Raw genomic sequence first — 12,561 nt, 5'->3', positions numbered from 1 at the left:
TCGTGCTGGGAGTGGAGGAAGTGGATTATGCCATGGTGGGAGTGGATTCTGTCGTGGGAAAGGAGATAAGCCCAGTAGAGGAGGGTACCAATCTATTGAGTTTTGTGGATTCTGAGGGCAGTGAAAAGGTGGAGATGGGTAGCCCGTCACCCTTACTGATGCTCCCACCTCATATTGTACCTCGATCATCAGATTGGGTATTAAAAAACGTAGATGTGCTTCATGGTTGGGTAAGACTTTCTTGTGATGGCTATGAAGACCAATTCGTGGCTCTCCTAGTAGCCATGGAAGCTGGTCGATTTACGGTAATGAAGTCAGCTGTTAGAAAGGAGAGAGAGTTGAAACGATTGCAATGCTCCATTAACTACGATAATAAGGAAGGAACTTCGGGGAAAGATAGAGCAAAAGGGAGGGACGCTTCTTTTGTTAATGAAGCCTAAAATATTGTCTTGGAATGTGAGAGATCAATGACTTGAATAAATGCCTACATATTAGATCCCTTCTCTGAAGTTGGAAAGTTAACATTGTTTGCCTACAAGAAACTAAATTAGCAGTTATTTCTCTTCGTATCATTAGAAGTTTGTAGGGTTGTTTTCAAGTAGGATGGCATTATTTACCGTCCAATGGAGTATCCGGGGGCATACTAGTAATGTGGGATAAAAGAGCGGTGGAAAATATGGAAGATTTTCTGGGGAATTATGTGGTGGCATGCTCGTTTAAGAATGTCATGGATGGCTATCAGTGGGCTTTTACAGGTGTTTATAGGCCTAATCTTGACCCGTCACGAAGCTTTTTATGAGATGAGTTAGCCGGTAGTAGCAGCATATGGGACTTACCTTGGTGTATTGGAGGTGATTTCAACGTCACTCGTTTCTTGAGTGAGAGATCGGGTGTTTCGGGTTTCAACTCACCCATGTTAGATTTTTCTAACTTCATTTCTGAACAAAATTTACAGGATATTCTTCTTGTAGGTGGTTCCTTCACTTGGCCTAGCAATTGAGATCTTCCATCTTGGTCAATGATAGACAGATTTCTAATCTCACATGAATGAGAGGTACATTATTCGGATCTCATTTAGAAGAGACTACCCAGGTTGTGTTCAGATCACTTTCTCATTCTTTTGAATTGTGGGGGAATTAGAAGAGGCCCAAGGTACTTCAAATTTGAAAACATGTGGTTGAAGTCGGGGGGTTTTTTAGACAGAATAAGACAATGGTGGTCTTCTTACCATTTCCATGGTAAAGCTATACTCTGGCTTGCAAATTAAAGTCTTTGAAAAAGGACTTGAATGAGTGGAATATACAAGAGTTCGGTAATGTGGAAAGTCAGAAAACTGTTCTAATGGAGGAGCTTAAGGGCTTGGAGGGTGTGGAAGAGGAGATAGTTCTTAAAATTGAGCGGGCCTACAAATCCCAAGTGATTGTGGACATTGAATGGATGTCTCTTTTGGAAGAAATATCGTGGCGACATAAATTACGAGCATTATGGTTGAAAGAAGGGAATAGATGCACCAAGTGGCCAACTCATATAGGCGGAACAGTGCTATAGATACTTTGTTGCTAGATGGGGCGGTCTCATCCAACCATACCGAGATCTCAGACCACATTGTCAATTACTATGATAAGTTGTTTTCGGAACAATTTGAGTGGAGGCCGAGACTTGACTGGCTGGTTTTTGATGTTCTTTGACTCGCAGGTTGTGGAACGTCTCGAAAGGCCTTTTGAAGAGGTAGAGGTCAGGTCAGTGTTCAAAGGTATGGCGGGCGATAAAGCTCCAAGTCCCGATGGCTTCTCCATAACCTTTTTTCAGACTTGTTGGGATGTGCTTAAAGATGATATCATGGAGGTTTTCCATACCAAAAGTTTATAGCTTGATTGGCATAACTTTCAGTCTCTAAAATGGAGGTCTAGAGTTCAAAACCCCCATCCTCCATTCAAAAAAAAAGAAGAAGATTTTCCATGAATTTCATGGAAGAGGGCGGTTCGAGAAAAGTCTTAATGCAACTTTCTTAGCACTCATTCCCAAAAAGCCTGGTGCCGTAGAAGTGAAAGATTTTTGTCCCATTAGTTTGGTGGGAAGGCTATACAAAATTTTATCCAAAGTATTGGCAAACAGATTAAGCAAGGTGATGGAAAACTTGATTTCGAAGCCTCAAAATGCATTTGTTCAAGGTAAGCAAATCCTTGACTCGATGCTTATAGCCAATGAATGTTTGGAGAGTCGTATTAAATCGGGAGAGACGAGACTCCTATGTAAGTTAGACATGGAGAAAGCGTACAATCACGTTAATTGGAGTTTCTTAATTTATATGCTTGAGAGATGTGGCTTTGGCACTAAATGGTGTTCCTAGATCCATCATTATATCTCTACGACCTGTTTTTATGTATTGGTGAACGGTATGTCAAAAGGTTTTTCAGAAGCTCCCAAGGTTTGCGACAATGAGACCCTCTTTCTCCTCTTCTCTTTGTTTTTATGATGGAAGCTTTCAGCAAGATGATTTCAGGGGTGGCAGAGGGAGGGTTCATATCATGATTCTTAGTGGGCGATGCAAGTTCAGGTTCACTTAACATTTCTCACCTATTGTTTGCTGATGATACACTAATCTTTTTTGAGACTAGACATGAGCAAATTCGAGCATTGAGGGCTTTGTTATTATGTTTTAAAGCGGTGTCAGGGTTGAAGGTGATTTTGGCTAAATCAGAGGTAGTGCCAGTGGGGTATGTACCCAATGTGGAGAGTCTAGCGTCCATCTTGGAGTGCAAGATATCTCAGTTGCCCATGAAATATCTTGGCCTTCAGCTGGGTGTGGTGTTCAAATTGAAATCTATATGGGATGACATACTAGAAAAAATGGAGAGAAAATTAGTTGGTTGGAAGCAGATGTACTTATCCAAAGGGGGTCGGGTAACTCTCATAAAAAGCACTTTCTCTAACTTACCAACATATTTCCTCTCATTGTTTCCGCTTCCCGCCAAGGTGGCTCATCGCATGAAAAAACTTCAACGTGATTTCTTTTGGGGAGGGATCAAGAATGAGTTTAAATTTCACTTGGTGAAATGGGCCACAATTTACTCCCCCATCAAAGAAGGAGGCTTGGGTATATGAAATCTAAAATCTTTCAACCAAGCCTTGCTTGGCAAATGGTTATGGAGATATCACCAAGAATGGGAGGCCTTGTAGCGAACCGTCATTATTTTGAAGCACGGGGAATCATGGGGAGGGTGGTGTTCTAATGAAGTGAGTGGACCTCATGAAGTTGGGCTTTGGAAACATATTAGAAAAGGGTAGGACATTTAAGCAACACATACTTGCTTCAAAGTTAGGGAATCATGGGGAGGGTGGTGTTCTAATGAAGTGAGTGGACCTCATGGAGTTGGGTTTTGGAAACATATTAGAAAAGGGTGGGACATTTATGCAGCACATACTTGCTTCAAAGTCAGCAATGGAGTGAAGGTAAAATTTTGACATGACGTATGGTGTGGTGATCGGGTGCTCAATGATGTCTTTCCACAAGTTTATAGCTTAGCAAGAAGGAAAGAAGCATCAATAGCAGGGTTAGTTATCTTTTCCAATGGTCTTTTCCAATGGAACCTCACTTTTCATAAAGATGCACAAGATTGAGAGATGGATGACTTTTTGGCCTTTTTTGACCTTGTGTACTCCATTTGTGTGTCGGGGGAAGGTGAAGACAAGATATATTGGCGTCCCTCTAAGAAGAGAGTTTTTACGGCTCACTCTTTCTATCATTCCTTGAACATACACAACTCAGCTCCGTTCCCATGGAAGAACATTTGGAAGACAAATGTACCTCTAAAGGCAGTTTTTTTTGTATGGACAACCTCTTTGGGGAAGATTCTTACTATAGATAACCTAAGGAAATGTGACATTATAGCTATGAATTGGTGCTACATGTGTAAGAAGACCGGTGAGTCCACTGACCATCTATTACTACAATTTGAGATTGCAATGATCTTGTGGACTGTAGTCTTAGCACGATTGGGGTTAGCGTGAGTGCTGTCAGAAAGGGTATGTGATTTTTTAACCTCTTGGAGAGGTATTAGGGGCAACTCTCAATTGCATCTATATAGAAGATGTTACCTATTTGTTTATAGTGGTGCATTTGGAGAGAGCAGAACACAAGATGCTTTGAAGATCAAGATAGATTAATTGAAGAGTTTAAAATTTTATTTTTCAATACTTTATTCTATTAGCCGATTGTAATTGATTTTCATGACAGGACTTTTCATAATTTTCTTATATCTCTAAACTAAACATAAACTTGTTTATGTATATGTCTCGTTTACTTGAACATTTTCATCTCTCTTTTAATCAATAAAAAATTATTTACCGATCAAAATAATAAAGATAAGAGTCTACAATAACATGACTCCAAAGTCTTATTAGACACACCCACTTGGGATCTGTTACTATAATTAGGTGGAGTGGGGGGCTCTGAGTCAGTCCCCTGCTCTCGCTATTTAGTATTAACTAGGTCCTGACTGACTGCAACTCCCCAACACTCTTTCTTCTTCTGAAAAACAAATATCACTCTGTCATTCACTTCCATCACCTCTCTCTCTATCAAGATGTCTACTCTGACTTGACCCTTTCATAATATTCTCTCCCCAACCCCAATCGCCAATCCAACCGGCCAACGTCTCGCACGCATCTTATGCCCCCATGCATCGTCTATATATAATATGATTATGAATCTCTCACATTTCGCTTCCATTCTCTTCCTTCGGATTAAGGATTATTATTATTATTATTATTTTCAATCAAATTCCTTCCTACCAATCACCTGATCTCTCTCCCACTGCTCATTCTGACTCCCCATTCCTTCCCCACGATTACCTCCTTTCTGTGGGTTCCCCACCTATCCTTGCACCACACGTGTCTCCTCTGCATTTGCTGGCCCCACCCAAACGGACGAGCCCTTTTAGTCACCCGGGGATGAGAGAGAGAGAGAGAGAGGAGCTGATTGATGATTCTGAGCACAGAACCAACACTCGTTAGCTAGTATCTACGCTCAGAAGGAGGGATAGTGTTTCCACTTCCTGTCCTTTACGTATCAACCTCCTCTCTATCTATTGGTCCTTGCATCATCCATCAGTTGTTGTAGGTGATTGGACAATGAGGACCTTTCCTTTGTGTATCAAATTCTAGGCTGTACGTACATGCGTCTCGTCCACTTCCATCAGGATGAGCTCACGGCCTCTCTCTCTCTCTCTCATATGCCCAAGAGTGAGGCCCCCATGCCCACAAGTCTCACCAACAAAGCAAAAGAATCGTGTGGGTACCGCTACTTTTGCTCATATACCTGTAGATTTTTAGCCTTACCATCCTCAAGGAGCCACCTTTCCCTGATCTTCCGTTCACAATGTAATATATAATATATATGAGCCTTGATCTACCAAAACTAAAAGATCATGATCATTAGTACGGGAACCACCACCACTACATATATGATCAGCCATCAGGACTTCTTGTCCAATTTCTCCTTAAAGATATTAAAAAAAAAATGAAAAGAATAATTGCTTTATTTTCTGCACTTGTTTTGCTACCTGCTGCCTCGTGTACTAGGTAGCGCCCAAATGTTCCAATCAATATTGACATTTGACATGCAATATTGAGTTATAATACCAGTGAACCAATTAAGCTAGCTAGCTATAAATAATTATATATATATATAAATATGAATTCTATGCATAAGTTACTATTCAATTTCATACTTCATTCTTATAATTTTTTTTATAAGGTGTGAAGGATATTTTTTATAAGATGTGAGGTGTGGAGTAATAAATAATTATGGATGAGAAAAATTTTTCTTTACATAAAAGATTCCCAAACGTTCCGAAACTTATTTTAAATGACTAATATTGTATGTTGAGTAATATTAGAGAGAAGTTACTATAGCAGTGCATACTTTATATTTACTGCGTGACTACTTCTAGTTGATTATTCTCAACATTCACTTGGGGAGACGTGTAGTTTAGATAATATTATATCATATGTGCAAAATAGGTACTCATAATAATAATTTCTATCTATATTTATTCATTGTATGTTATATATATAGTTAGGTGGAATGGAATTTGTTTCATCGATCGAGCATATATATGAGTTAAAAAATGAAGATGGATGGGCTACACTATTCATTAATTAGCTATGAGTTAGAGATCACATCCATCTGAAATAACTAACATGCACACACTTCAGTCTGGCAGTACTTCTAATTAATTAGCAGTAGTGTCTCCCCCACCCCACAAAAAAATTCACTTTCTTAAGTACTTGGCCACTGATTTATCGAATGCGTGCTTAAATTGGCATTTAGTTATAATGGATGAACGTAGATGGGAGATGGGGAGAAACAAACCAAAACCAAGCAAATCATTAGGGGCATTCCCGTCATTTCACTCTCAACCAATCATATTCCTCTAGCTTTCTGCACAGATAAAAACAAAACCCAAAACCTCTTATAAACCTCTTTCCCAATCCCCACATCCAAGTCCTCACTCTCTCTTTCTGTCTCTCTCTTCTCAGCTCTGCTCTGCGATTCTCTCAGCTTTCAATGGCAGACCCAGCTATCTACGACTTCCTAAACCATCCCACTAACGCTTCCTCAAAACCCACCAGAAAGCCAACACAGAGACAGCCCATGACAGCTTCCTCGTCTCGCTTATTCCCTTGCCTCTACTGCCCTCGCAAGTTCTACACCTCTCAAGCTCTCGGTGGTCACCAAAATGCCCACAAGCGCGAGCGAGCCGCCCTTCGCAGAAGCTACCCCACTGACCGCTTGGCTAGCTCTCTCCTCCAGACCGAACCGCCTGCAAATCCGGTCGCACCGTTTGTGGAACAGTTTTGGCTCGACCCCATTCACTCCACCCACTACTTTAACCGCGCCTCAACCTCAGTTGATCATCATGGTGGCCTTCATGGAAATGCAACTCCAGAAGCTCTCTCTCCAGCCTCCTCTGATGCTACTCATGATCACCACGTAAACCTTGACCTCACCCTTCGCTTATAAATGTCTCTAGCTTCTAAGACAAACCAAAACAAAATTAATGAAGTGTTTTCTTCGTTTTTTTGCTTTGCTCTTTTTTTTTTCCCCCTCCTGTTGCTAACCTTTTGGGAGTAGTTCTGGTATGGTGGGTTTTGAACCCTTGAAGTGAGTAATTAAGAAGTGAGAGTACGTTGAAATAGAGAGGTTTTTAGCTAGTGGGAGAAAGAGTTGGGGAAGCTTTTGCTTTGCGTATAAGAAGTTGATGGAGGGACTGATGATCAGTTAAAGGGGTTTTAAGTCGACGTACATTTTCGTTTTCGGGGATTAGTTTTAAAGTTGATTCAGAATGGGTAGTTTTACATATTTATTTATGATGTGTTTGTTTGGGTTTTGGAACTCTGGAATATTGACATGTTTATTTGGGTTTAAGTTTTGAAGTTGATGCATCTTAAGCTCTCATCTCTTTTTTCTCTTTGTACAAGCTGGTTAGTTTTGAAAGATGCAGATTCTGATCTGTTGATTGTGATGGCCATGCACACATATCAAATACGTTTTCATACCATAAATATTTATATATATATATATACACACACATACATATACTCTTTTTTGTTTTTTTTTAACCTTTTATTCCAATAATGTTCCCTTTATTTTTTATACAATAATTTCCCTTTTAATGTATATATTCACCATACCTGGGCTTAATTATGCCGATCAACGGGATCGTAACTAATAAGCTCATGAGTATTAGAGGCCATGCGCTCTCTCTCTCTCTCTATATATATATATATGTATGTATATATACACAGAGAGAGAGAGAGACACGGAGACACACGTACAGTGTGCTAGCTGTGGGCGTGGCCGTACGTCATCTTGTTGTTCTGAGGGAAAACCCATCAAAATTCGTGACCACGGCCACCAAAGTTCTTGTTGCTCCTGGACAATCGATCGATCGTTTCAATTCTAAAAAAAAAAAAAACACGTTCGTCCTTTTCATTTCATTTTATTGTTATTATTTTTCTTTTGTACAAATGTTCTTTTCGTTCAATATCTAGATTCATGTAATTTTACGTATTGTCAGGCCGCAAAAAAAAAAAAAAAAAGCCATCTTATATGGCATAGCAATATATATATATATATATGAATGAGAAAAAAAAAATTTCTCATAAGTTATTATTTATTATCTCACACTTCACATCTTATGAAAAATATATCCACATATTATAAAAATAAAAATTATACATCTAGAGTATGAAAAGTGAATGATAGCTATTAATGGATAAAATTCCTCTATATGAGAAATATATCTTCAATCTTAAGAATTTGCAAGTCCTGTTTACTATTTTTTAAAAAAAGTAGGCAAGTATGAGATTCATGTAAAAAAAAATTAAATTTTTTAAAAATAAATCGTACTATTTTTTTAAAAGAGATATGCGAAACTTACATATTCTATAATTGTACCTAAGGTTAATGGAAAAATGTATATAAACATATATAATCCCTAGCTGTGCGATTGTAGTTTGAGTGCAATTAATGCACGCAGGTTCGAAATGGTTTGATTAAAAATTAGAAGCTATCTAGATTTTTATTTTTATTTTTTCCTTTTAATTTTCTTCGAGTTTTAAAGTTTTTATTTTATGTTTTTAGGCTAATTACATATTGAGGGTTAAGGTTTTCAATTGAAAAAGACTTAGAAAAAAGAATTATAAGGTGGAAAGAATCTTTAAAATATTCGTGCACATGATATATATATATATATATATGTGTGTGTGTGTGTATCATGCATGTGTATGATCATTAATGCAGGAGTGGACGGCTAACATGATATCAAAGTGATTCATGACCACGATAAAATGGATGGACCTACGTACGTACGGGTGCGACGTTGATTTGATAATCAGTAAAGACTAGATCGAGAGTCGAAATGGTCGCCTGGCCCTGCATGGTATGCATGCATGCATGCCCAACATAAATATATTACATAGATTGATAGATATGTCATATATATATATAGATAGATAGGTGATTGAATTATATATATATATATATATATATATATATATATTTATATAATCTGTCGAGTCGACATACTTAAAGCTAGGCGCGCGGTAGAATTTGTCTTTATGCGCGCAGCTGATGATGATGCAGTTACACCCGTTTCGTACATACACCAATATCATCTTATCTACGTTTTTACATTCCATTTTGTGAGAGATCGATCGATCGATCATGCATGTTTGAGCCCAGCTGGCCACGGACTAATTTTAATATATATATATATATACACACACACACTAGTAAGGAGCTGGTTACGTGCAAGACATGACATATCAACACCAGATCGATCATATCATGAGCAGCTCAGAAGCTAAGTTAAAAGAATATTAGCATGCCTATAAGCAAAATGTGGTCATGTGTAGGAATATTAAATCTGGACGCTGACACGCACATGAGGATTTAATCAATAAAAAGTCATATATGCAAAATTAACATTCATTTTTTAAGAACCAGATCAGAAGAAATGGAATTAATTTACAATATTAATAGAGGGATTAATAAAAGAAAAATGTATCTCATCCACCTCAATTGCATCCAATATATATATATATATATAATTAATATTATTGAAGTCTAACAAATGATGATCAACTAATTCAGTTAATTAATGTGCTAAAGTAACTTTTGATCATTCCAATGATTTCAGCAGGAAGCTGGAGATCTAGATAAGAATACTTCCGGAGATTAAAGACATTAATTAGTACGTACTGATCGTACTCACCTGCAGATTTCACATGCAATCATCAATCGGAATGAAACTCATGCATTTGCTAATTATAAGTCTGACATTAGTTAATTAAAATAACATGAGTTAATTTGCATCAATAAAAGGATTGAACACAAGAAATAACAATCAAGCTGGGACATAAACACAAGTGCCAAATCTAATCTAGCTAGCTACTTGCTATGGATACAATTAATAAAATACACATTAATTAATAAAATAAATAAATTTCTTTATTAATTTCTCCATTCAGGTACGTATGTAGTTGAATCTGAGATAGCATATATATATAATTATATCGTCATCATAGAATTTTCAAACTTGGTAGAAATATTCCCCGGCCCCATATATAATATATATATTATATTAATTGACGCCACAGTTGGTACAAACTCGATCGAGCAACCTAGAACTTCAAGAAGAGAAGTATGATTGAAATCATGCAGTCAAGATATATATTTCAAACGAAAAAGATCAATCAGAAAGCTTTACACTACATTACAGAGAAACGTCACATGATACCGACTGCTCTGCGTCACAAACAACCTAAAACAACAACACAAACTCCTCGTAGATTCACGGAAATGTTTATAAATCATGAAATTACAAAAGAAAAGACTAACAAGCATAGACCCGGAAAGTCCTACAGCTTGTTTAACATCGTATCGAACGAACTCATGATGTCGATCAAAGGGGTTGCTCAACATGCTGATCTAGTAAACCAAAAATGAATGTGAACATTAATAGAAGGTTATAATTCTGGAAACTCTCGTACCTTTAGCACCGAGAGGATGTGAATATATATAAGATGTTTACAAGAGATGGGAGCCAATTACAGGCTGTCCCTTAACGTCTATGATATACAAGGTAAGTATAAAACTGGAAAGAAAATATTTACAGCAAAAACAGAGTCCTCAAATCATGCTCAATATTCTATAAGTCCGTAAATCAAGCTAAGCTTGATTTCAGTCGTTGCTGTCATGATCATTGACAGTAGTTTCCTTAATAGGCCCCTTCAAGCACAGCGGACAGTCTTGGACGTTGAGCTTGTCCCTGAGAAAATTGAATCTGGTTGACACAATCGGTTTTGTAAGTCCATCAGCAAGTTGATCTTTGCTCGAAATAAAACGAACTTCGAGTGTCTTTTGTTGCACTTTTTCCCGAACAAAATGGTAGTCGATTTCGACATGTTTAGTGCGGGCATGAAAGACGGGATTGGCTGTCAAATATGTAGCCCCGATGTTGTCGCACCATAGTATTGGACATTGAGGAATAGAGATACCAAGTTCACGCATTAAAGACTGTAGCCAGAGGGATTCGGCTGTGGCATGGGCAACCGCTCGATACTCGGCTTCAGTGCTTGAACGTGAGACTGTCGGTTGCTTTTTGGAACTCCATGAGATTAAGTTGTCACCAAAATAGATACAAAATCCAGAAGTAGACTTACGATCATCAGGGCAGCCCGCCCAATCGGCATCAGAGTAGATAGACAATTGTGTGGAGGAGCTAGGCCGAAGTAAAAGACCAAAATTGATGGAGAATTTTAGGTACCTTAGAATTCTTTTCACTGCTGACCAGTGTTCCTCTGTGGGTTTGTGCATGAATTGGCAAACCTTGTTGACTGCAAAAGAGATGTCCGGGCGAGTCAAGGAAAGATACTGTAGAGCTCCTACAACACTCCTATAATGGGTAGGATCAGAATGTGGAGCACCCGAAAGAAGGGAGAGCTTTTGAGTGGAGGACATCGGGGATGATATTGGTTTGGCATTGATCATGTTGGTGCGTTGGAGGAGATTGTAAATATATTGGCTTTGTGACAAGATGAGTCCATCATCAACATAAATGGCTTTGATTCCCATAAAGTAGTTGATGCGTCCTAAGTCTTTCACAGCAAAAACACTGCTGAGATTGGTGATGAGGTGAGCAATTGCGGTGGAGCTGGAACCAGTGATTAAAATGTCGTCTACATAAACCAGTAGAAAAAGAGTATCAGCACCTTGTCTGTAGATGAAGAGAGATGAGTCTGAGCTAGAGTTGACAAAGCCATTGGAGAGGAGGTGCTCTTGCAATCAATGATACCATGCTCGTGGGGCTTGTTTCAGCCCATAAAGTGCTTTGTGTAGTTTACAAACGTGGTTTGGAAAATGAGGATGCACATAGCCGACGGGTTGATGCATAAAGACTTCTTCAATTAAGTATCCATGAAGGAAAGCGTTTTGGATATCTATTTGATGAACCTGCCAGCGATTGGAAACAGCATGACTGAGAACAAGTCTGATGGTGGTTGGTTTGACAACCGGACTGAAAGTGTCGTCGAAATCAATCCCTGGTTGTTGGTGATAGCCTTTTGCAACCAATCGGGCCTTCCTCCGCTCAAAAGAACCATCGGACTTGCATTTTGTTTTGAAGATCCACCGAGAACCAACAACGTTCATTTCTGGTTTGGCAGGGACTAATGACCAAGTGCCATTTGTCATTAAGGCAATAAATTCTTCGTCCATGGCTTTGCGCCATTCATCGTGCTTGGATGCCTCAGAATAGGATGAGGGTGCTTCAGGAACAGTACCTGTAGTAAGAAAAGCTTGGGACAATGGGTACCTGACTGTACCGTCCATGATCTGTTTTGGTTTCACTATATTATTCTGAGACCGAGTGGTCATTTGGTGAAGTCGAGTTTCCGGGGGTACAGCAGCAGCGGCATGATCTAAAGACGAAGAAGGAGAAGATGCGGGAGCAGGGGAGGTGGGAAATATTTCGGTGTTGTCTGGTGAGGGAG

The sequence above is a fragment of the Juglans regia genome, chromosome 1 (assembly GCF_001411555.2).
Source record: "Juglans regia cultivar Chandler chromosome 1, Walnut 2.0, whole genome shotgun sequence".
NCBI lineage: Eukaryota > Viridiplantae > Streptophyta > Magnoliopsida > Fagales > Juglandaceae > Juglans > Juglans regia.
This window is presented reverse-complemented; position numbering follows the sequence as displayed.